Source organism: Balaenoptera musculus, chromosome X (genome assembly GCF_009873245.2).
Source record: "Balaenoptera musculus isolate JJ_BM4_2016_0621 chromosome X, mBalMus1.pri.v3, whole genome shotgun sequence".
NCBI classification, from domain to species: Eukaryota; Metazoa; Chordata; class Mammalia; order Artiodactyla; family Balaenopteridae; genus Balaenoptera; species Balaenoptera musculus.
In genome coordinates, this window is record NC_045806.1 from 107,091,997 (window position 1) to 107,106,980 (window position 14,984).

A 14,984-nucleotide genomic window follows, 5' to 3' on the forward strand; every position below is an offset into this window, starting at 1 on the left:
GTATGTTCCCTCTCTGCCCACTTTTGGAGAGTTTTTATCATCAATGGGTGTTGAATTTTGTCAAAAGCTTTCTCTGCATCTATTGAGATGATGATATGGATTTTATTCTTCAATTTGTTGATGTGGTGTATCACACTGATTAATTTGTGGATATTTAAAAATCCTTGGATCCCTGGGATAAATCCCACTTGATCATGGTGTATGATCCTTTTAATGTATTGTTGGATTCGGCTTGCTGGTATGTTGTTGAGGATTTTTGCGTCTATGTTCATCAGTGATACTGGCATGTAATTTTCTTTTTTTGTGGTATCTTTTTCTGGTTTTGGTATCAGAGTGATGGTGACCTCATTGAGAATGAGTCTGGAAGTGTTCCTTCTTCTGCAATTTTTTGGAAGAGTTTCAGAAAGATGGATGTTAACTCTTTTCTAAATGTTTGATAGAATTCGCCCATGAAGCCATCTGGTCCTGGACTTTTGTTTGTTGGAAGATTTTTAATCACAGTTTCAACTTCAGTACTTGTGATTGGTCTGTTCATATTTTCTATCTTCCTGGTTCAGTCTTGGGAGATAGTACCTTTCTAAGAATTTGTCCATTTCTTCTAGGTTGTCTATTTCATTGCCATATAATTGCTTGTAGTAGTCTTTACGATCCTTTGTATTCCTGTGGTGTCCTTTGTAACTTCTCTTTTTTCATTTCTAATTTTATTGATTTGAGCCCTGTCTCTTATTTTCTTGATGAGTCTGGCTAAAGGTTTATCAATTTTGTTTATCTTTTCAAATAACCAGCTTTTAGTATCATTGATCTTTTCTATTGTTTTCTTCATCTCTATTTCATTTATTTCTGCTCTGATCTTTATGATTTCTTTCCTTCTACTAACTTTGGGTTTTGTTTGTTCTTCCTTCTCTAGTTGTTTTAGGTATAAGCTTAGGTTGTTTTAGGTATAAGCTTAGGTTGTTTGTTGAGATGTTTCTTGTTTCCTGAGGTAGGACTGTATTGCTATAAACTTCCCTCTTAGAACTGCTTTTGCTGTATCTCATAGGTTTGGATCATCATGCATGTTTTCATTTGTCTCTAGGTATTTTTTTTTAATTTTCTCTGTGACTTCTTCAGTGATCCATTGGTTGTTTAGTAGCATATTGTTTAGCCTCCATGTGTTTGTGTTTTTTGCAGTTTTTCTCTTGTAGTTGATTTCTAATTTCATAGCATTGTGGTCAGAAAAGATGCTTGATATGGTTATGGGGGGGAGGGTAGAGGAGAGGGACAGATTGGAAGGTTGGGGTTAACATGTACACACTACTATATTTAAAATATATAACCAACAAGGACCTACTGTATAGGACAGGGAACTCTGCTCAATACTCAGTAATAACCTAAATGGGAAAAGAACTTGAAAAACAATAAATACATGTATATGTATAACTGAATCACTTTGCTGTACATGTGAAACTAACACAACACTGTTAATCAACTATACTCCAATATAAAATAAAATTTTTTTAAAAAAGCAATCCTAAAAAAAAGAATAAAATACCTAGGAATAAATCTACCTAAGGAGCCAAAAGACTTGTACTCAGAAAACTATAAGACACTGATGAAATAAATCAAAGATGACACAAAGAAATGTAAAGTGTATCTTGTTCTTGGATGGGAATAATCAATATTGTCAAAATGACGATGTTACCCAAGGCAATCTACAGACTCAATGAAATCCCTATCAAATTACCAATGGTATTTTTCACAAAACTAGACCAAAAATTTTTTTTTTAATTTTTAAAATTTTTATTAGGAGTGTTAATTTCTCTTCATTTTTGAAAGAAAGTTTAGTTGGGTATAGAATTCTTGACTAACAATCTTTTCCTTCAAACACTTTGAATGTCATCCCACTGCCTTCTGGCCTCCATGTTTTCTCATGAGAATTCACCTGCTAATCTTATTAAAGAATCACTTTTGTATGATAATTCTTTTCTCTTTTGCTACTTTCAAGATTTTCTTTGTCTATGACTTTCACCAATTTGTGATGTGTCTAGATGTGGATCTATGAGTTTTTCTTCCTTGGAGATCTTTAAGCTTCTGGAATGTGTAACTTAATATTTTACTTAAAATTTATGAAATTTTCATACATCATTTCTCCAAGTATTTTTTTTTTGTCCTGTTCAATTTATCTTTTCCTTCTGTGGCTCACCTGTACTTTAATATGCTTGATGATATCCCACAGGTTTCTGAGGCTCCCTTCTTTCTTGTAATTCTTTTATTATATATTTTTCTCTTTGCTCTTCAGACTGCATAATCTCTATTAGCAAATTTTCAAGTTTGATGATTCTTTATCTGCCAGCTCATATCTATTTTTAAACCCCTCTAGTACATTTTTATTTCAACTCCAGAATTTACCTTTTATTCTTTTATTTATAATATCTATCCTTTTATTGATATTCTTTATTTGGTAACACTTTGTTCCTATTCTTTTCTTAAATTCTTTAGACATGGTTTCCTTTAGTTCTTTGTAAATATTTATAATAGCCAATATAGTCTTATTTACTCAGTCCAAAATCTGGGTCCCTTGGGGACTTTTTCTGTTGATTACTTTTTTCCTTTTGTATGTGACATACTTTCCTGTTTCTTTAAGTGATTTTTACTTATTGACTGAAAACTAGATATTTTAGATAATATATTGTTACAAGCCTGCTATCAGGTTCTTCCACCCTCAAAGAATTTGTTGCTGTTGCTGGTTTGTTCTTGTTTTTACTTTCTTTTTGCTGCTTATTAGCATAGCAACAATATTGGGCTAATAAAATAGATTATGTATTCCTGGAAGTGTATAGCCAGTGAATGTTCTGCCAGTTTTTTTCTGTTAAATTCTTGTTTTATTTTTAAGTGTGGGCTTCTTAAGGACCACACTAGTGTCAGTTTAATTTAGCAGTCAGGCAAGAATTAATCATATTTCCTTAAATGTCTTTCCTTTTTATCTTCTACTTTTTTTTCCAAGGGGACATATGTGAGAAAGAGTATTCTTAAACTTCAAGAAGTTTACAAGGCAGCCTTAGATTTCACTTCCTGCTTGCACAGGTTCTCAAGATCACCTAGAGGTGAGTGACTGGGAAATTTTTCCTTCATGGATTTTTACTAGGTATGTGCAGAGCGTTCTGCATAAGTGAATTCTTTAGCTTGCCAGAAATGGGTCAGAGCTTTCCAACGTTCTCTATTATTATTTAATTTTCCAGTATATCCTTTTAAACTCTTGGCCAGGCTCTACTTTGCCCCATCAGAAATCACAGTCAGGTAGTTGAGGTGTTCCCAGATTTTGCTATTGTTTAGATAACTGAATCAAATCAAATAGTAACCAGAATTTGAGAATGCTGACTTTCCAGGGACCAATAATTTTGTATAAAATATTTATTGTGCTCTAGGGATGGTGCTTTTAAGAGAAATCCAAAAGAGGTCCAATGTAAATATTTATAATAGCCAATATAGTCTTATTTATAAGACTATTTGTCTGCAGCTTTTGGCTACTGCACCAGTTAGCCTGGGAAGGATGGGTGAAAGAAATAGACATAAATTAAAATGCCAGATGTTGCTGTCTTACTCAGATCCAATAATTTATATTGGACAGACCATGTTCTGTTTGTTCTGTGCTTTGTAATCATCAGAGTTAAGAAATAGTCTGTTTCATTTGTTTTACCCATATTTTCATTTTTTAGAGGGAGAGCAAGTACATCAAGGTTTTTACTCAACTATTTTGAAAGTTGATCCATAAAGGGAATTTTTTAACTGGGTAAAATATTTGAGTAGAGAACCACTCTGCTGTCTTTGAACTCTGAGATTCCATGCTTCTGTGACTTTAAATATGCTCCTGTGAAAATAAATTTTGTAATCTACAGAAAACCTCCTTCCACATACATAAGGCTGGGGAATTATTAGTATTAACTTATAAAAGAATGAATATAAATGTTTTCCATTTTTGGGCAAAGTTATTTTGGGGATTTGAAGCAAAATAATCTTCATTTAAATAAATTTACCTTTTTTATTACCATTATGATTGTGCCAATGTGATGCTTAAGACTTTGAAGAGAATAATCATTGCTGCATATGATACTAGATTTAGAATCGTATAAATAAAACAATTGTACCATGTCAGTGTGTGTAGACAGATAGAAGGGAAACTAACATACAATAGCCTACTTAGGGATTAACAGGAGGCCACATCCAGTGAAATTTCCTCAGTTTCAGTATGGAGAAGATATTTAGTTCCACATACAATATGGAGAAAAGCATATTTTCCACCTAGTGATAAGATATGGTTTGAATTTAATGGAAGTATAGTAGGTTTATCTGACCAAAAACAGAAAAGTAAAAGTAAAAAAAAGGTTGTAAAGTTAGTATTTTTTTGATGTCTTTTTTGATTATTATTTTTTATTGGAGTTGTTATACAATATTATATAAGTTACAGGTGTACAATACAGTGATTCACAATTTTTAAAGGTTATACTCCATTTATAGTTATTATAAAATATTGGCTAATATTCCACATGTTGTACAAAATATCCTTGTAGCTTACTTTATACCTAATAGTTTATACCCCTACCCCTATATTGCCCTTCCTCCTTTCCCTCTCCCCATTGGTAACCACTAGTTTGTTCTCTGTATATATGAATCTGCTTCTTTTTTGTTATATTCACTAGTTTGTTGTATTTTTTAGAGTCCACATGTAAGTGATATCATACAGTATTTGTCTTTCTCAGTTTGACTTATTTCACTTAGCGTGATGCTCTCTGAGTCTAACCATGTTGCTATAAATGGCAGGATTTTGTTCTTTTTTATGGCTTAGTAGTATTCCATGGTGTATGTATATAAATATATATACGTACCACATCTTTTTTTATCCATTCATCTGTTTATGACACTTAGGTTGCTTCCATATCTTGGAAGTCATAAATATTGCTGCTATAAATATAGCATGGAGTGCATGAATGTTTTCAAATTCATGTTATTGTTTTTTTTGGATGTATACCCAGGAGTGGAATTGCTGGGTCATATGGTAGTTCTCTTTTTAGTTTTTTGAAAAACCTCCATACTATTTTCCACAGTGGCTGCACTGATTTACATTTAGTGAAGGAGGGTTCCTGTTTCTCCACATCCTTGCCAACATTTGTTATTTTTATTCTTTTTGATGAGAGCCATTCTGACAGGTGTGAAGTGATACCTCATTGTGGTTTTGATTTGCATTTCCCTGATGATTAGCAATTCTGAACATCTTTTCATGTGCCTATTGGCCATCTGCATTTCCTCTTTGGAAAAATGCCTTTTCAGTTCTTCTGCCTATTTTTTTAATTGGGTTGTTTGCTTTTTTGATATTGAGTTATATGGGCTGTTTATATATTTTGTAAATTAACTCCTTGCCGGTCACATTATTTGAAAATATTTTCTCACATTCCGTAGGTTGTCTTCTCATTTTATTTATATCTCTATTCTTTATAAAGCCAAAAGTACCCTGTATAAAGTTAAAAGCCAGAGTAATGAGGCATATGATTTAGCTGAATGGAATTCTTGCATGTGTTGATCAAAAGAACCCCAAAAAGCCAAAACATAGATCAATCAAATTACCATAAGAATATCATCATGAACAGACAGCCTTCTGAATACTGAACAAATTCAGTACACAGAGTGAAATTTTTACATTGATGAAGTTGATAAAATATTCTCCAAAAAGGATTAAATATGTTCAAGTCCGCTACAATCAACCTCCCTCAACACAATTTCAAACATCATACAGTCTATTCAGAGTCTTGATGCCTCATATACATTTTGTTGGAAAAGTAGTGTGTGCATTTATGCATATACATGTGAGTATGTATAATGGTCCTTGTAATATAGTGACTTTACTCCAGTCATCTAATAATCCACTCAGGAGTTTATGTGATTCCAGTCCACTGAACTATGTTATCCACTTTAGAGCTTGACTAGCAACTCAGCTTTTCTAGAGATACAGAGAATTTATACAGCACTGCATTCAATCAAGAAAGCTTCTTTCCCTTCGGATCTTTATAAAGTAAATCTTTAGTAGTTCTATACCTACCTTTTCCCCCACTAATGAATCCAAAATGGAAGAGAAAAGAGTACTCTATAGCTTCTCATAGTCCAAAACCAGATGTTATGTAGAGTTATAGAATTATGACCACGTGTCATCACCAGAACAAATTATGTTTTTCTCCATTTAACCTTTTACATTACAGAGATAGTTATTTGGTTCACATGTTGAATATGTTTTATCTTTTCAATTCACCTATATTATTAGCATATCCAATATCAAATTATCAGTATAATAAGCCACATTTGTAATAGGTGGGACAGAAAAGAAATGGCTTTCTTTGGCAAATCAGTAGTTTATTTCTGCAAAATTATGTAAGAATGATCTCACTTAACCAGTGTAACTTATAATCAAACAAATTTTAAAAAGGACCTCACAACAGTCTAGGGTTTATTAAATTAAAACCATTGCCTATATCCTCTGGCACAAAGAGAGGCCCTTCATGTATCTTAGGAAGTAAATGAAAAGATATCCTATGCTCATGAATTGGAAGACTTAATATTGTTAAGATATTAGCACCACCCAAAGCTATCTATATATTCAATATAATCCTTATTAAAATCCCAGAAACATTTTTGCAGAAATAAAAAATTCATCCTAAAATTTACATGGAATTGCAAGGGACCCAAAATAGCCAAAACCATCTTGAAAAAAATAACCAACTCAGAGGTCTCACGTTCCTGACTTCAAATCTTATTGCAAAGCTACAATAATCAAAATATTGTAGTACTGGCATAAACAGAGACATAGACCAATAAAATAGAATAGACAGCCCCCAAATAAACTCTTGCAAATATGGTCAAATGATTTTTGACAGGGGTTCCAAGAACTTTCCATGGGGATAGGACAGTCTTTTCAACAAAGGATGTTGGGAAAACTGGATACCCACATGAAAAAGAATAAAGTTAGACCGTTTCCTTGCATGATATACAAAAATGTAATCAAAATAGATCACAGGACTTAAGGTAAGAACTAAAACTATAAACCTCTTAGAAGAAAACATAGGGGAAAGCTTCAGAAGTTTGGATTTGGCAATGATTTCTTGGATACGACAGCTAAAGCACAGACAGCAAAAGAAAAATTAGATAAATTATAATTCATCACAATGAAAAACTTTTCTTCATCAAAGAACACTTATCAATAGAGTGAAAAGGCCACCTACAGAATGGGAAAAAACGTTTACCAGTAATATCTGATAAGTAATATCCAGACTATGTAAAGAACTCCTACAATTTAACACAAAGAAAAAATAATCTTATTTTAAAATGGGCAAAGGACTTAGACATTTCTCCAAAGAAGATACACAGATGCAAAATACGCATATGAAAAGATGTTCAACATCAGTTATCATTAGGAACATGCAAGTCAAAACCTTAATGAGATGCCACTTTACACACATTAGGATTTCTATTATCAAAAGGAAACAAAGAGACAAATAAACAAATTTAAAAAACCCCAGAAAATAACAGGTTTTGGCAAGGATGTAGAGAAATTGGAATCCTCATGTTTTGCTTGTGGGAATATAAAATGGTGCAAACACTGTGGAGAACCGTGTGAGGTTCCCAAAAAAGTAAACATAAAATTATCATATGATCTAGCTATTCCATTTCTGGGTATGTACTCAAAAGAACTGAAAGCAAGGACTCAACATATATCTGTACATCAATGTTAATAGCAGCATTATTTAGCCAAAAAGTGAAAATGATGCACATGTCCTTTGACAGATGAATAGATAAACTAAATGTGATATACATACAATGGAATATTATTCAGTCTTAAATAAAGGAATGAAATTCTGACATAACGCTACAACTTAGATAAACCTTGAAAGTAAAATAAGCCAGGCGCAACAGGATAGGTATCATACAATTCCTCTTACATAAGGTACCTGAGTAGTCAAATTCATAAAGACAGTTAGTAGAATGGTTTATCAGTGCCTGGGTAGAGGAAGTTATGAGGAGTTAATGCTTAATGGGCACAGAGTTTCAGTGTGGAAAGATGATAAAGTTTGAGAATGATGGTGAAATGAAAGCACTTAATGCCACTGAACTGTACACTTAAAATGGTTAAAATGGTAAATTCTGTTATATATCTTTTTATCAGAATAAAAAGCTAGTAAAAATGTGTTTGTCATTATTATATTAATATCAAACAGTTTGAAGTCCATAATAAGAATGTTTTTTAAGTTATCGTTGTCAGTACTGCTGTTGCTACTACTATTACCACTGCTACTACTCTGTACTATTAGAACAATTTTTGGATATTTCTTTGTTTAGCACATAATTCAGCTTCTCTAGAATCTCTTCTACCATCCACACAGTTTGAGAGTCTGACTCCCTGTAACCATGTGTCTCCCCAGGCCCTCAACCATGATTGGTTGGACTGGGAGTAAACAGATGATCCAGTTTGGGCCAATTACATTCTCAGTCCCAGGAATGAAGAAGAGTATTAGACAGAAAATCAGCTGGAGTTACGAGATGACCAGAATCAAACCATGGGAACTGTGAAACATCTATATTCTTTGTTGCAGACGAAGAAGCAGAGAAAACTGACCTACAGCAAGAATTTTTTTCTTGAAATATTATTATATCCCTAATCTTAGGTGTATAAGACAGCTTCATATTTACATCTCTATAGATATAAAGATATATCTATATCTTTAGATTTAGAACCCTCCCCCTGTCTGGCACCTAAAAACTAAACCTCCAAGTTAATATGAAAAAAGAAAACCTTTTAGAGTAATAGTGTGACTGCATGTAAATGTAATATCCTATGAGCATACCCCTGCTGATGATATTTGACTAATTCTTCATACAATTTCTTTATCACTATTTTGCCAACACCATACATGCAGAGCTACAGAGAATTCAAAACATTAGTTAATCTGAAGTGCTATATGGTCAAACTTTCACCAGTATGAAGAGGTAAGACAGAAAATATGCTCCATGAGGACAGGGTTTATGTCTATCGTGTTCAACCAGCAGTACTCGGCATGAGAGGCAGTTGAGTAAATATTCAGTAAACAAATGAATGACCAAAATTATACTTTTTCTGAGTGCCCTGGAGGTTTTGGTGCCTAGCTTCAGTCTCCTATTGTCTGACTTCCTTGTTAAATTCTAAGGTTATTAGAGAGCAGGAACTGTATGTGTCTTGCACAGTGCTGTATTCTCACCACTTAGTATATAACTGGTGTTCAATACATATTTGTTGAGTCAGTGAATGTGTGACTTTTAAAGAACAAGGTGCACAGTGTAAATGTCATACTGCAACCTGCCAATGGATTCAAACTTTTCAGGTTATCAGAATTTGAACTGAAAATGTTGCTAATTTAGAAAAAAATAACAATAAAAAACAAGCTGGGGATGAAAGGCTTTAGTACTTTATGGGTGCAGAGATAGTTATTCTCTCCAGAAAGTTGAATCAACAGCATTTTGTGATCAATACAATTTGGAATGACACAGCAGAGTGGTGATTCAAACACCAAGTCCAAGATTATTCAATTAGATGTTTCTTTTAATTCCTCCTGCCTTAGATCAGGTTTGGTCTAGAAAATAGCAAAATAAGTTAAATTTGCAAGTGACTTAGAGTTAGTTCCACCTGACAGGAGGATGGGACCTGACATTTATGCAAGGTCCACTCTGCGAACCCTGGTAAATTTATTAGTTCCTGGAGTAGGTTAGAACACAGCTAGAGAAGAAGTCAAGAAAAGAAAAAGGAAAATATAGTAAAACAGTGGTTATAGAAAATTATGAAAAAGAAAGAAAATAGTATGTAATAGAGTTATATATTTTTTACTTCTGAATCAAAATTATTTAAATTTGATTAGATATGAATTGTTGATGTGTTATATGGGTGTTTAAAACACATTTATTATAGAGAGAAAAGAGGTCTGCTTTGCTGAAGCATGAATAAATCCAAAACAAAAGGCATTTGGCTGATTGGAAAACTGAAGGGTCATCAAAAATAACAACCAAAGTAAATGTTCAAAAAATAACTACAGAACTCAAAAATGGAAACATATCTTAGAGATATATATAAAGTATTCAACTGCCACTTTAGTATGCATTCTTAAGCTCTTGTTTTTCCAGATCTTCCCATTGATATTAGGTAGCCGAGTGTATAAAAGTTTACTAGTTTTGTAAACACTGAAGCCAAATAAAAAAGATAGACTTTCATACTCACCTTAAGGGACTTCTCAAAAGATATCAGCTCCAAAATAAATAAAAGTTCAACTTCAACAAAATATTTACAAACAATGAAGATCTTGAGCCTAGTTTTGTTGTTTTTTTTGAGGGGGTAGCAAAATAATTAACATTAATTATCATCATAGGATGATAGTTATTAATATTTCAGTGTATCCATTTCTTCCCCGAAGTCCCACATTTAAGGCAAGTCCCCTCAAGGCAGCTGCGTTTTCCTATATTCTTTCTCTCTCTCCCTTTCTCCCACCTCCCTTCCCCTTTCCCCTACTTCTCTCTTCTTCTTCTACCCCATCTCCATCAATTATGGAAACAAAATTTGACACATCTCAACTACCTTCATTCTCTGTCATTCTCTTTTCCACTCATCATCCCTTTGAACCTAACAGTGGATCTTGGTAATTATCAGAGCAAGTAAAGTTTCATTTCTTTAGAAGACAAGGGGGGAGAACAACTCTAAAAACTTATAATGCATTCTTTTCTTTCATTCACATCTTGATGAGGTACTACTGAATATTTTATCGAAGTTCCAATGCTTAGAATTAACAGAATGTATATATCTACATGGGTGATGCCTATGGAGAACATAGGGTCTAATATAGCCACTGTAAACAAAGATAAGTTTTGTAACACTACTAAAATTGGAAAATAAAGTTAAACTTTGAATTCTTATTTGTAACTCTTTAGCACGGGAAAGAGGTCTATGAATCTATGCAGAAGTGGTCATGGCACAAATATTTAAAAATAAATAAATATACAAAAGGAAATGACTCTGACTCTCCTCGTACTCTATTAGTTGCTGCTAAGAAAGATATATGGATCTCTGAAATTCTACCACAGGGAAGGCCAAACTAAGCAAAAATGAAGATAATAACATGATAATAAACTGTATTTTTCCCATTAAGAGTTAAAGATAAGTGCTCTCATTTTAATATCACTGATTCCATCTTTGCATATACAAAGTGGAATATCAACTGGGAATTTAAGTCACTATTTTATATAATTTTCTTAAAATGGAATTTTGTCATCTAAAGTATGTAATTAACGATAATGAGAGAGAATTCACTCCAAAGGACACAATCGTTTTCTCCAAAGGTAAAGTGGAGAGGACAAAATCAAGTGATTCTTTTAAGGTTTGTTTTATCTGATTTCTGCATATGAAAATAAATCATTCTATTCCACTCACTTTACTGATGACCTAATTTTCAGGCACTTTTAAAGATGAAATCACAAATACTTATTAATGAGTTAAACACTGGCAAGAAAAGCAGATTAAAATCCCTTAATTATCTGCTTTTTCAGAGTATAGATGCATTAATTCTTTGGGAAGAAAGGTATTTTGCTAATGTGGAAACTATCCAAATCACATATATTCAAAATTCCAATATAAATATTTGACTCTTGACTATAATTTAATGAATATCATATGGCAAATTGACCAAATGTGAAACCCACAACATCAGAAGTATCTGAGAGAGAAAATAGCATTGACAGAAAGCATGAGTAAGTAACAATCAAAACGACATAGAAATATATATTCTAATGTGTATAATAAAATATAATATAAATTTCCTAGAATAGTTTTAGGGAAAAGGAGCTCATATTTTCCACACATCATATTCAATTTTACCTCCACATCTTTGACCATGTTATTTTCCTCCATGAGACTGGGATTTCTATTCCTCTGTCTGATGCAAATCATATTTATCCTTCTTGAAGCAACTCATGGTCAATCTTGTTCTTTACTATTTCCTTTTATTGTGCACTCATAGCACATAAAAGAATAAAAAGTCAATGAAATAGCAGTTATTTTGGATAATAAATTTATGACAGTCCTTTAAATCATTTTTTGTGCATATTTTAAAGTTATTTTAAATGTATCATTTTTTTAAAAAATCCTTTAATAGCAGCTCTATGAGGTAGATTGGGTAGATATAATTACCCCAACTTTACAAATGGAGAAAGTGAGACCCAAGCTAAAGGACTTGCCGAAAGTAAGGGAGTTGGGTCAAATGTATCACTTTAAATGCTGGATAATCTTAATGAAGAAATAGGTGTTAATAGAACGAGTTGTAACCATTATACAAAATTTAAAGATGTCATTTTTGTTTTCTAACAGAGTTTTCTAGCCTAAATGGGATTGCCCATTAAAATTTACATAGTTTTTAAACAGAATTGCCAAGTGGTGTTTAAAAATTAAAAGCGAAGAAAGAGAAGGGAAATATTGGTAACTGGTATCGATAATAAACCTTTGCATTTAGAGGAAGTTTGAGAGCAGAGTAAGCCTCAGAAGTTAGAATAACTTGACCAACTTCTTTCTGCTAGTATATGTCTCCCTAGAAATAATTCCGCAGTTTTAAAGTAAAGTAAGTCAATATGCTAGGAAATTGTTTAATAAAAGTAAAGGAGGCATTAGTTGATACTCCTTAGAGCATAATACCTAGGGAATCAGTTGTACCTATTAGGAAAATATATGTAGCAAAAACTTGAAACCTAAATGCTACTGATATTCCAAGTCTGGCTCTGTCCATGTGTACTAGGGCTCTTTCAACTTTGACTAATAAACTTGGAATGAACTGGGGCATAATAGGATGCATTAATTAATTAATTTTAAAATAAATTTATTTATTTTATTAATTTTGGCTGCATTGGGTCTTCGTTGTTGCACGCGGGCTTTTCTCTAGTTGTGGGGAACGGGGGCTACTCTGTTGCGGTGAGTGGGCTTCTCATTGCGGTGGCTTCTCTTGTTGCAGAGCACGGGCTCTAGGCATGCGGGCTTCAGTAGTTGTGGCTCGTGGGCTCTAGAGCCCAGGCTCAGTAGTTGTGGCGCACGGGCTTAGTTGCTCTGCGGCATGTGGGATCCGGACCAGGGCTCGAAACTGCGTCCCCGGCATTGGCAGGCAGATTCTTAACCAGAGAAGCCCGGATGCATTAATTTAAATCTTAAATAAACCTAAATGGAAAGGTAGTCATTTATAAGGACAGCAGGTAACAATCATTTGGTTACTTTAAAATAAAATATATTTACTCTCTCCAGTCAAGACCTCCACACAAGTTTTAAAGAAATAAGATACATTTCAGATATCCAAATTATCAAATTATTACTATTATAAAATAGCTACTTATATAATTATGTACTGTTTTAAGAGTAAGTAATTTTTTAAGGTAATATTAAGTTCAATTTATTTCTGAGACTCAGAGGATACAAGTCCTTGATGGGAAAATCAATGTGAGGTTACTTCCATGAAAAGCTGAAGAATAAAAAACAAGACACAAAAATTTTTAAAAACAACTATTGCCTCAAATTCACATACAACACTCTTGAGAGCAGGGAAAAATCTTTATATAACCCAACAACCAGGCTACTGCAAATGAGTTATTTGAATTCTTTGAAAATGCAAAAGAGAAATTTGCAAATAATTCTTTAAAAAATTTTTTTATTTTTATTTATTTATTTTTTAACATCTTTATTGGAGTATAATTGCTTTACAATGGTGTGCTAGTTCTGCTGTATAACAAAGTGAATCAGCTATACGTATACATATATCCCCATATCCTCTCCCTCTTGCGTCTCCCTCCCACCCTTCTTTCCCACCCCTCTATGTGGTCACAAAGCAACGAGCTGATCTCCCTGTGGTATGAGGCTGCTTCCCACTAGCTATCTATTTTACATTTGGTAGCATATATAAGTCAATGCTAGTCTCTCACTTTGTCCCAGCTTACCCTTCCCCCTCCCCGTGTCCTCAAGTCCATTCTCTACGTCTGTGTCTTTATTCCTACCCTGCCCATAGGTTCATCAGAACATTTTTTTCTTAGATTCCATATGTATGTGTTAGAATACACTATTTGTTTTTCACTTTCTGACTTACTTCACTCTGTATGACAGACTCTAGGTCCATCCACCTCACTACAAATAACTCAATTTCATTTCTTTTTATGGCTGAGTAATATTCTATTGTATATATGTGCCACATCTTCTTTATCCCTTCATCTGTTGGTGTACACTTGGGTTGCTTCCATGTCCTGGCTATTGTAAACAGTGCTGCAATGAACATTGTGGTACATGACTATTTTTGAATTATGGTTTTCTCAGGGTATATGCCCAGTAGCGGGATTGCTGGGTCGTATGGTAGTTCTATTTTTAGGTTTTTGAGGAACCTCCATACTATTCTCCATAGTGGCTGCATCAATTTACATTCCCAGCAACAGTGTAAGAGGGTTCCCTTTTCTCCACACCCTCTCCAGCATTTATCGTTTGTAGATTTTTTCTTGATGGCCATTCTGACCCGTGTGAAGTGATACATCATTGTAGTTTTGATTTGCATTTCTCTAATGATTAGTGATGTTGAACATCCTTTCATGTGTTTGTTGGAAACCTGTATATCTTCCTTGGAGAAATGTCTATTTAGGTCTTCTGCCCATTTTTGGATTGGGTTCTTTGTTTTTTTTGATATTGAGCTGCATGAGCTGCTTGTATATTTTGGAGATTAATCACTTGTCACTTGCTTCGTTTGCAAATATTTTCTCCCATTATGAGGGTTGTCTTTTCATCTTGTTTATGGTTTCCTTTGCTGTGCAAAAGATTTTAAGTTTCATTAGGTCCCAATTGTTTATTTTTGTTTTTATTTCCATTTCTCTAGGAGCTGGGTCAAAAAGGATCTTGCTGTGACTTATGTCATAGAGTGTTCTGCCTATGTTTTCCT